Source organism: Ambystoma mexicanum, chromosome 4p, assembly GCF_040938575.1.
Source record: "Ambystoma mexicanum isolate Mex_15411 chromosome 4p, UKY_AmexF1_1, whole genome shotgun sequence".
In the NCBI taxonomy this organism is placed as follows: Eukaryota; Metazoa; Chordata; class Amphibia; order Caudata; family Ambystomatidae; genus Ambystoma; species Ambystoma mexicanum.
In genome coordinates, this window is record NC_090927.1 from 786326997 (window position 1) to 786342211 (window position 15215).

Here is a 15215-nt window from a genome sequence, read left to right on the forward strand (position 1 = left end):
TCCCCATTGGGTCCTGTAAGGAAGGCATGGTATCAATCAGTAAAGAAAGACACAGGTGATCGCAGTTCAAGGGTGTTTATTGAAGTGTAGTGGGTTGGTTTGACGCCTATCTAATCCTAAATCTAAAGATGTGAGCAAGCTACAACCATCAAATAATAATAACGCAGTTCTAGTGGAGTCTCTGTCAAAATAAAAGTGCATATACTTATATACCTATATCCAATTCTTACTTCTAAATATAAAATGAGTGGGACAACAATGTATGCAAAAGAAAAGTGTTCAAGAAATAATATGTCAGGATAGTTGAGCAGTTGGCTTCCCTTTCGCACGTTTTCAGCACGCAACAAGGCAGCACGTTGGAGCTTCACACACATTCTGGCTTCTCGGCCATGAGGAAACAGTTCAAAGCATAGCTATCAGTGCCTTCTACCAAAGTCTCTTTCCAAAGAGGACAGTCTCTTATTGCAGAGGGCATGACGTAACAAACAAACACCAAAGTTCTTTTCTTCACAGGATTTTCACATTCACATGTTCACAATTGGTCTCCCTTGTTCAGGCTAGGACCATGGATCCCCCTCATTCAGGCTCAGATATCTTTAGCACAATGTTCACGATTGATCTCCCTCGTTTGGGCTTGGACTCGGATCCCCCTAGTTCGGGCTCAGATCCCTTTGTATCAAAAACCGAAAACTTTCGATTATGCGATGGGTTTTGCTTAAACTGTTGCAGGACCATTTTGATTCACACCAGTTCTCATTCCTTATCTTTTACTTTAGTTTCGGCCACTTCTCGGATGAATATCTTACAGACACCTTCGATTGAGCACACATGCGGTGCTGGATCACTCTGTCACAAATATTGTATCTTATTTGCTACAGTTAAAACATGCATCAGCATTAGGCTGTTGTCGTGTTTTTCAACACACGCGTTCAGCAATCTTTATTCTTGCTCTTTGTATACCATGTTGCCACTTGCAACCTTGACTTCAACACAGACCGGTCTTGCATCGGTTTCCTCAACCAACCGGCTGTGTTGATCTTTCTTTTATCTTGGAGCCAACAACTGTACCACGGCAGCTGCTGCTTCTCTTGAAGGAGGGCCCTGGGTATCTCCGATACACAATACAGGATTCTTTTGACCGGTTTCTTGGCCTTATGCCCTGCACTCAGAAGGTGTCTAGAAAGTAATGCTTTCTGCCAGAAAGGTCAAGGGTATCTCCCTCTGTGTGCTTCCTTCGTGGTTTGCCGTATTTCTTCCCTCATTCAGCTGCTGTCTTGAAACTGCTCTTCCTTCGTCTGTGCCTCGCTCAGAGTGTGCTCTCGTGCTACAACTTTTACCCATGTGGGGAAGTTTAATGGAAGTCAGGTGTAAATGGTTACCACTGAGACCCTGACCTTGCCTGACCATAGTAGTGGGACACGTCAGGTACATGGCTCGGGTGTGAGTCTATTTTCTCCCAGAGCAGGCTGTCAGTGTGAAAGTGTTTGTGCAGAAAAAGAGGGTGGGGGTAGGGTTTCCATATATCCTACTAGATATGATGGGTAAAGGTGTTACATGAAAGAGAGGGATACCGCATCTGCCGTCAGGTGTCCCACTCCCCGAAGACCCCTCTTCCAGGTGATCCTCCCGCATTGGTCCACCCCCAGGGTCTGGATCCAAAGGCGATGGCGTGCCATGGCCACCTGAGAGAGCTACCCCTGGGGACTAGCGAGTGAGACACTTTCTGATTTCTCAGAGTCCATGGGACTCAATGGTGCTCTGATAACAATGGGTAATCCAGACGTCTCGCAAAGGAAGATCAACGATGAAGAGCAGTCACAGTAGAAAAACATAGGAGCCGTTAATGACAGGTTCAGGGAAAGTTATCCGCAACAAAGCAAGGAAAGTAGTAGTGAAAGTCCCAATGTCCTATGACTAGGTAAGATGGGTAAGAGCAATAGAACGGAGGAGAAGAGGCAAAGTCGAAGGATAGTAAAAACAGAAGGAAGGGCTAAAAGTAGCAGAGTTAGGAAAGATTAGAATTCACTGAAAGTGAGTGTAACAAATCAAGATAGAAGTGATGCACCACGCTTACCGCTGCAACTTGCCATATGGAGAAATCTTGCTGCATCTGGTGTTCCCTGAGCCGGCAGGCAGTCATCTTGGAATGAAATAGACTTCTGAATGTGATAGCTAAAAAGGTTGTAAATGGGCACCATTTTGGAGGAAGAAACTAGGAATCTCACTCTCATTCCTTTCCATCTTTGCCAGAGATACCAAGAAGAAGCCCGATTCATGAGACTATGCCCCCCTTGTGTAGGCAGAGGGCTGGGTTTCCAAGGTCGAGATCTGTGAAAACCTCACACACATGCAGGGGAATGTACAAAGGAAGCAGGTTCCCAAGTGCGAACTGAAGGTGAATATCCCTTCCAGTCTACCAGGTATTGTAGTCGGCCACAATCGTAACATATTCCAGGTACTTCTGACTCTGGCCCAGAGGTTGTGTCTACTAGGAGAGGTCCTTTGGTTCTTCTCTGAAAATGATCCTGAACGTGTAGTTTTAGCTGAGAAAAACTGGATGTATTTTTGACCAAGACTTAAATAGTTGAATGCGATAAGATACTGATCCTATAGCTGAGAGAAGTTTGAATGGTCCAAAGTACTGAAGAGAGAGTTTAGAAGGGATCAAATGTCATGGAAGAAACCGTGTAGATAACCATACTAGTTCTCCGGTCTTTAGAGTAGTTTCTACAGATAATTTCCGATCAGAGAGAGCTTTCTTATGTCCTTCTAGAATGTCCAAGAGCAAAGCATCCACAGCTGGAAATTTGATTGAGGAAGTAACATGTGTTGGTATACTGGAAGGGTGATTGCCAAAGGTGCAAAAACGGACTCATTTTGATAGAGGAGTGTACAGTATTGTTATAAGCAAATTCTGCAAAGGGAAGGCAATCCTTCCAGTTATCCTGTAGAGCAGTGACAAAACAACGAAGATAGTGTTCTAGAGTTTGGTTCAGTCTTTCAGTTTGTCTGTTCATTTTTGGATGGAATCCAGAACTAAGAGATGTTGGATGACTAGTGTTTTACAGATGATAGTCCAAAACTTTGAGGTATATTGTGGCCCTCTGTCTGAGATTATAGTGTCAGGGGGCCATGTAAAGAAAAAATAGAATGCAAAAAGCAATGCGCCATTTGAGCTGCAGAGGGCAATTGAGGCATTGACAAAAAATATGCTCACTTGGGTAGAGAATCTAGTGTAACCATAATGGTGCTATGACCAGAAGAGGGAGGGAGATCCACAATAAAATCAGTGGATATCTGTTGCCAAGGTCTAGCTGGCAGTTTTGATTGTACTAGCAAACCATAGGGGTGATGACGCAGAGATTTTGTTTGTATACATATGGTACAGGCCGTTATATAATCTAAGATATCTTGAGACAAGTCGGGCCACCAAAAATGACGGACTATGAATTCTTGTGTGGCTTGAAACCTTCTATGACTTGCTAAGACGGTATCATTAGCCATCCATAGTACTTCTCGTTTTAGAGTAAGAGTAAGAATAAAGATATGTTCATCATAAAAATATAGATAATCTTCTTGTAAACTATTGTATTTACACACCAGCTCCTGAAAAGATAGTTTCCTTCATGAGTATAGCCAGAAAGTCTGCTACAAAAAATTGGAAGGGGGCATTGGAGAAATATTTTTCAGTTTGAAAAAGCGTGAAAGCTTTAGTTGGTTTCCGGGAAAGGGCATCTGCCATAATATTAGTTATACCAGCGACAAAGGTAAACGTGGTGTTAAAGGAAGAAAATCAATTATTATTTTATTATTATTATTATTATTATTATTATTATTATTATTAAATAGGCCCATCTGGCTTGATGACAATTTTGGGTTTCAGTCTGTTGGAGAACCCATAGGTTGTGATGATCGGTTCTGACCTCCACTGGGTATTGAGATCCCAACAGGAGGTGGCGCCATTCTTGGAAGGCTCTCTTTATAGCCAAAAGCTCTTTCTCGAGAACGGCATACTTAAGTTCTGAAGATGTTAAGGTTTTTGAAAGATAAGCTATGGGGAACTCAATGCCAGATTTACTTTTCTGTTTTAGGGCAGCCCCAAGGGCATTAGTGGAAGCGTCCGATTCCACGATAAAAGGTTTGCTTTGGTTGGGTATATGTAAAATAGAAGACGTAGTAAATGCAGATTTTAACCGCTGAAATCCATTGCGGGCTTTTTCATTCCAGTCCAATCTGTTTCCCGTTTTTAAGCGACCAGTTATATGAAGAATAGAACATGAACAATTTGGGATAAAACGTCTACAAAAGTTAGAAAACCACCCACAAAATTGGATTTCCCAAACTGAGCTAGGTGCAGGCCATTCCAAGCATTTACTTTTTCTGGATCCATTTGGGTTCCCTGAGCCAAGAAAATATAGCCTAAATATGACATATGGGATTGATGAAATAGACATTTCTCTAATTTAGCAAATAGATGGTTTTCTTTTAACCAACGAAGAGCATATTTTACATGAGATATATGTTTGGAAAGGGATCTTGAAAAAATGATTGCATTGTCTAGATAGACAGTGACTGAATGGAGTAACTGGTCCGAGAATACATGATCCGTACATCTTTTAAATATGGCAGGAGCATTAGAGAGGCCAAAGAGTATCATACAGTATTTATAATGCCCGAATGGGGTCCTAAAAGCTGTTTTCTATTCATCCCCCTGTCGAATGCAAATGAGGTGATAAGCTCCTTTAAGGTCTAATTTAGTGAAAATAATGGCCCCTCTAAATCCTTCAAGAATATCTGGTATTAGCGGCATGGGGTATTTGTCTGTGATGGATATTTTGTTTAAACCATGATAATCGATACAGGGCCTCCATTCCTTAGTGTTCTTTTTTGGAATAAAAACAAAGAAGCACCTGCTGGTGATTTAGACTCTGTAATCAGACCATTTTGTAAATTACGGTCCAAGTATTCTTTTAATGCTTCTTTCTCAGTCTCTGAGAGGATGTACAAACGACCAAACGCAATTGGTTTTTCAGGTAATAGTTCAACGGCACAGTCATGACATCTGTGAGGAGGAAGTTCCTTGTATTTTAGATCAGAAAATATATCTTGAAATTCATGATATTGTAGAGGTTATGACATGACAAGATCTATGGGAGTGGAATGAGTAGTTCTTGACACAGAAGTGGATGAATGTAATCCTACCAAATCTCTTGTTAAGCAGTGTTGTATACAATGGTCCAACCCTAGAAAAAGTGACCCTGTTGACCAGTTTATATAGGGGCTGTGGAGTCGTAACCACGGAAGTCCCAAAATAATGGGGTAATGCGCAGCTTTGGTAAGATCAAAACTCACTTCTTCAGTATGAGAAACAATAGACATTGACAGTGGATAGGTTTGTTCCTTTATGGGACCAGAAGAAAGAGGAGTCCCATCGACTCCTTCAACCAGAATACATGTAGGTTTGGATATTAGAGGGATCCTATTCCTCTTAGGCCAATCGTCATCCGCAAATATCCCGGCTGCTCCACAATCGATTAAAAGGGGACTGTTTTCTAAATTAGAACCAGGTAAATGTAGGTTGACCTTGACCACCACCATCAAAGAGACATTTTGGGAACTGAGTCCGTCTTCCCAGATCGTAGTTCCCTCTAGGAGGGTGAAAGAGCATTTTCCGATCACAAAGGAGGGGCAATGATATGATATGATATGATATGGCATTTGTAACGCGCCTATACACAAGTGTTTCAAGGCGTGACGAGGCAGGGAGGGGGGAACAGGGGGAGGACAGACAACGATCCTACTAGGCCAGGTGTCATTCAGACCGCGCAAGTGCAGGGGTGGGGGGAAGGGAAAAGTGCAGTACAAGGTAAGTAGAATAGAAATAAATAGATAAATAAATAGGGCCAGCTGGTGGCAAGTGCAAGGTAAGTGCAGATAAGTGCTGGGAAGGGGGGGCTGTAGGGATACAGAGACAGTCCCGCAGTGCAGGGGTTGCCAGGGAGGCAGTGCAAGTGGAGAGTGGCTGGGCCCAGGACCGAGGTCGGTGAGAGTGGCCAAGTTTCAGATTCAGTGCAGAATTTAGTGAAGAATTTAGCAGGGGAGAGGGAGAGAGAAAGCAGAAGCAAAGAGGAAGGTTTTGAGGTGCTTCCGGAACCGGAGATGGTTCTCCTCAAGTTTCAGGGAGGCAGGAAGGCTGTTCCAGAGGGAGGCTCCTGCCGTGGAGAGAGATCTACCCCCAGCTCGTTGCTTCGAGAAGCGGCTGACCCTGAGGGAGTTGGAGACGGATGAGCGAAGGGCTCGGGAAGGAAGATATTTAGGAAGAGAGAGTTGCAGGTATTTAGGCCCCAGGCCCCAGAAGGCCTTGTGGACAATGCAGAGGGTTTTGAACTTAATCCTCACAGCCACTGGGAGCCAGTGTAGAGATTTCAGTCCTGGAGAGATACGGTGCCTGGGCTTGAGGCCAAGGACAAGTCTCGCAGTTCTGTTCTGGATGAGTTGCAGAGGGCGGAGAGTGGAGGCAGGCAGATTAAGATAGAGACTGTTACAGTAGTCCAGCTTCGAGAGAACCAGGGCTCGGGAGACAGTGAGCTTCTGGGGGAAGGAGAGGAAGGGAAGAATACCTCTAAGGACGTGCAGCTGGTAGTGTGACTTCTTAGAGACGTCAGATATATGAGGAGAGAAGGAGAGTGTGGAGTCAAAGATGACCTCAAGGTTTTTTGCCTTGCAGGTAGGAGCAGGAAGAGGCCCAAGGGAGGCTGGCCAGAGAGCTGCAGGGAAGGAGGGAGTGGGTGTGCCGATGAGTAGAATCTCAGTCTTACTAGCATTAAGGCGGAGGTCGTTGGCAGCACACCATTCCTGGATAGCAGACAGACAGTCAGAGATGAGGGCAGGAGAGGAGGAGGCCGAGGGTAGCCTGAAAATGAGCTGGGTATCGTCCGCATAGCACTGAAAGTTGGGGCAGAGGGCGGCGATGCGGTGGGCAAGAAGTGCCAGATACTGGTTGAAAAGCCAGGGAGAGAGATTAGATCCCTGGGGAACACCACAGGTGGAGAAAAAGATGTCAGAGAGGAAGGACCCAAGTTGGACCTGGGAGGGTCGATTGGAAAGGAAAGAGGTCAGCCACGCCAGAGCCTGACCATTGATACCCAGGTTATCGCGGAGACGGTTGAGCAGGATGGCATGGTTGACAGTGTCAAAGGCAGAAGAGAGATCGAGCAGAATGAGAACACACGGAGTGTTGGAGTCGAGGTTCAAGAGCAGGTCATCACGGATGTTCAGGAGAGCAGTTTCCGTGCTTCTGGTCGCTCTGAAGCCGGATTGGTGGTCATGAAGACTACCAACAGCTTCAGCATGGAGGTTAAGCTGGGAGATGGCCAGTTTCTCCAGGAGCTTGCCCAGGAAGGGAGTGATGGAGATTGGGCGATAGTTAGCCGGGCAGGAGGGGTCGGCAGAGGGTTTCTTAAGAAGAGGGTGCACAAGGGAGTGCTTGAGGGGGGATGGGAAGACTCCAGAGGCGAAGGAGAGGTTGCAAAAGTCAGCCAGGGCAGGAGCCAGGGAGTCGATGTGGTCCTTGATAGTTTTGGAGGAACAGGGGTGAACCTGTTTAGACAAGACTTTCATAGATCGGACTTGTCTGGAAACTTCGTCAGCAGAGAAAAGGGGAAGGCAGAGAAGGAGGGAGGAGGGGTGGCTGCAGAATCGCCGGAGGAAGAGCAGGGAAGCGAGGGAGGGAGGTGATAGGAGGGGAGTGAGGACAGGATGTCCTGAGTTTTAGAGATGAAGTGAGAGGCCAGTGCAGTACAGAGGGCCTGGGAAGGGACAGGAGAGGTAGAGACTGCAGCAGGGGTGGCAAGCTCCTTACAGATTTTAAAGAGTTTGGCCGAATTGTTAGATGCCGCAGAGATGCGGGCTTGGATAAGGGCTCTCTTCTTGGTGAGAACGGAGAGACGGTATTGCCTTTGGAGCAGGCGGCAGGCCAGTTTGTCAGAGGATGAACAAGAAGCACGCCATTTCCTCTCTGCCACCCTGCACTTGCGTTTTAGGGTGACGAGATCCGAATCATACCAGGAGTTACATTTGGCTTTGGGCTTCAGGCGGATTCTCATGACAGGGGCAAGGATATCAAGAGTATCAGAAATAGCAGAGTGGAGCAAGGAGAGGGCTGTGTCAGGGTGGGAGTCAGCCGAAGGGGGAGGGGGGGAGAAGGTGGCAGCGAAAGCCTCAACTGACACGCGCTTCATGGGTCGGATGACCGAGAAGGTGGGTGGCAATGATGAGGGTGGCTTGGCCTGTGGGGTAGGGAGGGTGAGGTGGGAGGATAGGAGAAAGTGATCACTCCAGGAGAAAGGAGTGGAGAGAGGGACTGAGAGGGGAAGGTCAGAAGAGATCAGAGCATCAAGAGTGTGCCCTGCAGAATGAGTAGGCCCAGATGGGAGAATAGAGAGTGAGAGAGAGTCACAGAGGTCACGAAAGAGTCCAGTGGGGGGACAGGAGGCATCTAGGTGGATGTTGAAGTCACCAAGAAGGAGGAGTTGAGTGGTAGTGGACAGGAGTGAGGAGGAGAGGTCAGCCCACTCGGAGAGGAAGGAGGAAATTTGACCAGGTGGCCGATAGATAGTAGCCACGGTAAGGGAATGGCTAGGAGAGAGAGAGAGTCGGCAGACAAGACATTAAAAAGAGGAGTAGGTCTGCGTAGGAGAGACAGTGGCAGGAATCCACTCAGGGAAGATAAGGGCAACACCCCCCCCTGCACGGTTTGGCCTGGGCACGGAGAGCATCTTGTAACCGTCAGGTAGGAGTGTGTCAAAGCTGGTGACAGAGCTGGCTGTGAACCATGTCTCAGTGAGACCGAGGACGTCAAGGTCCAGTTCCTCAGGAAGGTGACAGATATCAGAGGAATGCTTGATGGCAGAGCGAGAGTTAAGAGTGGCAATGTGGAGAAGATTGCCATCCTTGAAGGACTTCCGGGTAGAGGTACAGGTCAGAGGTACGCCCTGCGGTGGTGTAGAAGAAGGAGGTGAAGAAGGAGCAAGAGAGGGGGCAGGGAGGGGGGGTAGAGGCAAGGTAGCCGAGGACAGAGGAGGGGGGACAGCAGGAGAGGAGAGGAAGTTGATGAGGCGAGGGAAGCGTCTATCAAAGAGGTGAAGGTTGGCCTGAGGGCCTTGGACCAAGACGGTCCCATTAGCGTAGACATTAATGATGGCCTTAGAAGAGTGGAAGGGGGCCAAGAGGACATCCCAGCGGGTGCCACCATTAATGGGAGAAGAGGAAAAAGGAGAGAGCACAGAGACCATATGAAGGGTCCATAGGTCAGGCGAAGGCACAAAAAAGAGGATGTCAGTGAGAGTTTCCTTAGAGCAGGCACTATTGTAGGTGTCAGTGATAGGGAGGCCTGGGTTGGAGACCAGGATGTCCTTTTTAAACTTTTTCCTACCGGATTTAGTGAGGAGCGCAGGATAGTCAATAGAGAAGCAGTTAGAGAAGATAGGCAAGATAGAGAGCACCATAGAGTAGGAGGGAGTGGGGGGGGAAGACAGACGATGTGAGAGCCTGCAGACAGGAAGAGAGCGGCAAGCACAAGTTTACCACATTTAAGAACAGCAACAGTAATGCATTTTAGGTACACAGTGGAGAGTCCACCTAAGTTTGAGAATCCTGCGAGGGGAGAAAAACCCTAGTTTACCACATTTAAGAACAGCAACAATGATGAGTCTTTCACTAAATAATCTTTGTCGGCGCAATACATGCACAAGCCTTGATTGTGCCTTCTCACCATCTCTTTAGTGGACGTGGACCTCTAGCAGTACCCACTTGCATAGGTTCATCCTCTCTGATAGGTTTCTGGAATAGTTTGGTTATTTCCGGGTTTCAGGGTAATCTACTTTTTCTTTCCTCTGCATGTATCTTTTGGAGATGCTAATCAAGCTTCATTACCAATGCACTCATCTCAGCTAGATTACCTGGACGGGGAACTCTAGAAACCTCATAATTAATTCCTTGTTGAGCCCTCGTTCGAACAGAGTCACCAGTGCATTATCTGGCAAAGCTGTTTAAATTGGGTTTTATACATGAATGTATCCATATTCCCTTTGTTTGAAATCTAACTAGTGCTCTTGTGCAGATATAGCGAGATCTTGTCAGTCAAACATGGCTCGTAACCTATTTGAGAATCCCGGAGAAGAATCCGGAATGGGTTGTTTGTAGTTACCATGGGAGTTGCCCAAGCTAAAGCTCCTCTGGTAATTTGAGATCATATGACCAAATTTTGCATGATCTGTAGGGAAATAAACTTGTTTGAAGGAAAACAGAACTATACAGGAATCCAAGAATTCCTTCAGTTTTCTTGGATTCCCAGCATACCTCCCTCCAGGAAGTGGTCCTAGAGGTACTTCTAGTGGCATTTGTGGATGAGTAACCATTTTCTTTGAGATGGTGTTTTCAGTCTTTAGAGTCTGCACTTCTCTGGTAAGGTTTTGCATAACAGCAAGTCACTGCTGTATATGCTGGTCTATTGTAGGTGGCCATCACTTACTGTCACTTACACAAAGCGAGTATACCTCATAACAACAATGAACCCTTACCTGGTCATTGAGACGTCTGTCAATGATGTAATGGAAAGGTTCCCAAGCTCGACGCAAGTCTCTAGATGAATACAGAGCTTCGAGTAGAGACTGGGAAACCCTTTGGGAAATAAAACCCAAAGTTGGAACTCAAATGCTGTAATACAGGACACAGATGGAAGAGCACATGGCACAATGCTCCAGAAGATCATCTTTGAAATGTAACAGTCAGAATATCCACATGCAATCCAATCGGAAGCAAAGGTAGCAAATAGAGAGGAAAGCTCAATAGCAGCGCAGACAAAAATGAATGTCCTGACGTCCCGTGTCAATCGGCATCCTGCAATGAACAGAAGGAGGCAAGAATGAAACAGCAGGACAGATATAGAAAAATAGAATAGAACGTGGGTAAAAAGTCATGCTCTGATAACAACGGTTAATCCAGACGTCCCGCGAAGGAAGATCAACGATGAAGAGCAGTCACGGTAGAATAACATAGTGGACATTAATTACAGGTTCAGGGAAAGTTATCCGATACAAAGCAAGAAAAGTAGTTGTGGTCGTCCTGACGTCCCACGGAATGGATAGTACAAATAGAAGGTAGGGCTGAAAGTAGCAGAGGAAGGAAAGATTAGAGCCAGGAGAGACAGGAAAGCTAGAAATTCACTGAACGTGAGTATAATGAACCAAGATAGAAGCAACACACCAGGCCTTTGCGACTTGATTTACGGAGAAATCTTGCTTGCTTCCGGCATTCCCTGAGCTGGCAGGGACCCATCTTGGAATGAACTGGACTGCTGAATGTGATAGCAAGAAAGGTTGTAAATGGGTGCTATTTTGGAGGAGGAAATTAGGCGTCTCACCCTCATTCCTTTCCATCATCGCCAGAGGGACCAAGAAGAGGCACGATGCATGACAGTCATCCTATCAACAATCCACCACAATAAATCATCAGCAGAATGATTATGTTCTACATAATGTTGGACCAATGGTACAGTGATATTCTTACATTGTATTCTAGACCAATGTTCAGTAATTCGGATAAGGCTAAGAGATAATAGGAAGTAAGCAGGGACTGGAAACAGACATTAGATATTTGAGGGGATAAGGTGGGGCTCCAAGTGCTCCACGCCTGACCTCTTCAGTGGAACAGTCTCATTAGGCTAACTGAACCCTTTAAATGTTGTGAAGAAAAGAATGAAACCATTCATGGGCGACCCCCTTAATTCTGGCCACTAACCCAAGACCGTGCAGCAACAGGCTATGGTCAACTGTGTTGAATGTGGCTGATAGGTCTGGCATTGAATGATAAGGCTCCCACAACGGTGTGGATGAAAATGTCATCCCATACCATGACTAGCGAGGGATGGAACCCTGATTATACAATTTCCAGTGTGGTGAGAAAAGCTTCAGTCATCAAGGGCAGAGTTACTGAGCTTGGCTACATCCTCCAAGGAGTCAACTTTACATAAGACTTCATGGAAACTCTGAATGTCTTGTGTTTGCTTTGTAAGTGATTTCAATCCAGCACTCCCACTAAGACAATGCCTAGCATGGGATGCCCAATGGAAACCCTTATTTATATATTTTTAAGTCAAAGTTCTTTTAATTCTGGATGATGTACCCTTATATAACGCCCCTCTCTTTGAATCCCCCCGGCCTCACTGAGCCAAAAAGAAGGTTTCTTTTGCAAATTAGAAGATTTATTTGAAGAATTGAACAATATATAAATTACACTTTTATGAATTTGAATAATATCTGAATAGCACACCTATGAATATGAACAATGATCAGCAATGGGTAATATTACAATATCAACAATCTCTTTAATCAGTTAGGAGTAGAAATAGGAAGAATAACGTAGCAGAGAATACTATGTACGGTTCAAGGAAATGCAAGGATAGGAAAGAATGCAACACAGAAGTAAGACTTGATATGACTTCAATCAACAGATAATATGATCACTCTTTCCCCTTGTTACTCACTCCCCCCAGTATGCAATAGGAAGTGGTGGAAGAGGGCACACAGGTTTTAGGAATAACAACCAATAATGCAGTTCAATCCCAGTTCCCCCAGCAACCTTAGAGAGAACAGGTATGATTTTAAAAAAGGTCAATGGCTTTTAAATGTGGTTTGAATGAATGGGAAAATGCTAAAATTGATTTTAATTCGCTAAATAGGATTCAGAACTAGTGAGAGTTGCTTTGGATTAGGTCAGGTAAGCACTAGCAATGATGGTAGAATGATTAGCAGATTGAAAACAAAATTCAGCAGTTGAAAACAAAAAACAGCTATTTTGACATGTTTTAAAATTGAGCCAAATGTGAAATCGCGACAACCTTTCAGCGTGTGGGAAAAGCGATTACAGCTAAACTATTGGAATGCCGTTTTGGCTACGTTGGAAAGCTGAGGATGTTAGCTTCAAAATTATGTTTACATTTTGTTTCTAGGACGTATGGTTCAAAAGTTACAAAGGTTTTAATAAAGGTAGATTTTTCAGAAACATTTGGGCCTCATTACACGGACGGCGGTAAGGGTTAACGGTCACCGTTAATGGTACCGGTGACCGTTAACCCTTACCGCCTTACTACGAGGTCCCTTTGCGGGTTGGAGACTTTAACGCCTGCTTTTTGCAGGCGTTAAAAACCAACCCGCAAAGGGACCAGGTGTAACGCTCACCTGATTCCCGCAGAGGCGCTGGTCTTGACTGGGTGAATGCCGTATCTTCAAAGGTGATGTGTAACACACGGTTGGCTCTTTGGGCTGGACCTCTGTGCACTGTATGTCTGACTCGAAGAGTAAGATGTCTTAGGTAAGTGAACGCCAAGCTCTCCATCTGCCTCGGGGCAGGGTGCCGTAACCAGTTTCTTCACTGGATAAGGGTGCAGGCCTCTTGACCTCAGAGAACTGCTGTCTGTCGTTAACTGCACGAACAGTAAGTTCTGGGCACTTCAAATGTCTTAAAAGTCTTTTGTAATGATATCTCTTGTTTTGCAGGGTTCCGGCGATGGCGGATGGCGGGCTGATGAGAGTTGAGGATCGAACCCGCGTGAGGAATAGAAGCGCCTGGAAGCACGTAAGTAAGCGCTTGTAGCCTGCTTCACGATGCGCACTAACTGTCCCTTTTATCTTGCAGGTACAAGTTCGGAGCTTTAGAGAAGCTGAAGGGTGCTGGAATACCCACTGGATTCGGCGTGGGAAGGAGTAATGGCACGTGAATAATAAAGTTGCCCATTGTCTTTAAACGCACCGTCTTTTGTCTTTCAGATGCGGGATGCAGCGCCGAAGGCCTCCGGAGCGTGCGAAGAGCAGGTAAGCCTTTGTCTTTCAGATGCCGGAATGCAGCGCGAGGCGTTGGTGACAGCCGATGGACCAGCTAAGAGATGCGCTGCCACTGAAGACCGTAGTGCTAACCTGTTCTTTCTTTGTCTTTACAGGTGCTGCTGAAGACTGGATTCCAGGATGGTAAGCCTTTGTTCCCTTAGGCCCAGGATCAGAAGCAGAAGACATGATGAGCGTTCTGCTGCAGAGAATGCAGAATAACGCAAAGCAAGATTCATCCATCGGGTGTGGTTTAAATAGACTCCTGTAGTGCTTAGGTGTCTCCTTCCACAGCCACGCCTAGGTAAGAAAAGAGTTCCTGCTTTCCAGAAGAGTTCCAGTGTTCTGAACCTAGGGAGTGGCTCCTGCCCCACCCAACAGGAAAAGTAGTCCCAAACAGAAGAGGATCAGGGGTTCAAATGGCAGGTAAGTAAGCAGCATGGTCTCCTGCAGGTAAGTCCACCCAAGCATTATGAGCCCGGCGCTTCCAGCGCTGGGACTGGGCATCTTTATGAGCCTGGTGCCACTGGCGCCAGGACAGGGTCCAAAAGGTCCCAATTGGGACTGGCTGGCACTCGGAACCAGGGTTATGGGTCTGCTTCCAAGGGAGTCGGGCAAGTCCTGATCTTTTGGAAGCAGAGATCATGACAGCACCCCCCCTCAAGGCCCCTCCCAAACCGGGCTTCTCCGGGGGTTTGTGCTTGTTAGGAAATGTTCGATGAAATCTTTAGATTAGACGAGGCGCGTGGACATATTCTGCAGGTTCCCAGGATCTTTCTTGGGGACCGTAGCCTTTCCAGTCAATCAGGTAAAATAGTTTAGATTTGGAGATCTTGGAATCCAGGATGCTTTTGACTTCAAACTCGAGTTCTCCATCAACTAGAATAGGTTTTGGAGATTTAGTTAGTCGGGTTTGAGGTTGCACGGGTTTTAATAGAGAGACGTGGAAGACCGGATGTATCTTCATGTGAGGGGGCAAGTCCAACTTGACCGCTACTGGATTTACTATGGTAGTGATGGAATAGGGACCAAGGTATCTTGGGTTGAATGTGCGTGGTCCTTTTAGAGGTAGATATTTGGTGGATAACCAGACTTGATCTCCTACTTGATATTGGGGGCTTCCTTCCGATGTTGGTCTGCTCCTTTCTTGTATTGTTCTTTAGCCCTTTGAAGGTGAGAAACGGCTTCCTTAAAGGCTTGGGTGATTGTAGAATGCAGGTGGTCTACTGCTGGTGTTCCAAGATCTTGGAGTGGATCCAACTCCGAGGTTCGAGGGTGGTGGCTGGTCGAAAGTCTCACATCAATTTGAGCCGACCGACAGCAACTTCGCCAAAA

The 15215-nt window shown here is 46.0% G+C and overlaps 1 protein-coding gene across 1 annotated transcript in view; it reads left to right on the top strand.

Moving 5' to 3' along the window:
* Positions 1-15215, top strand: part of MRAP2 (melanocortin 2 receptor accessory protein 2) — an 880612-nt gene that overhangs the window by 673828 nt on the left and 191569 nt on the right. The gene's annotated exons all lie outside the window — the stretch shown is intronic.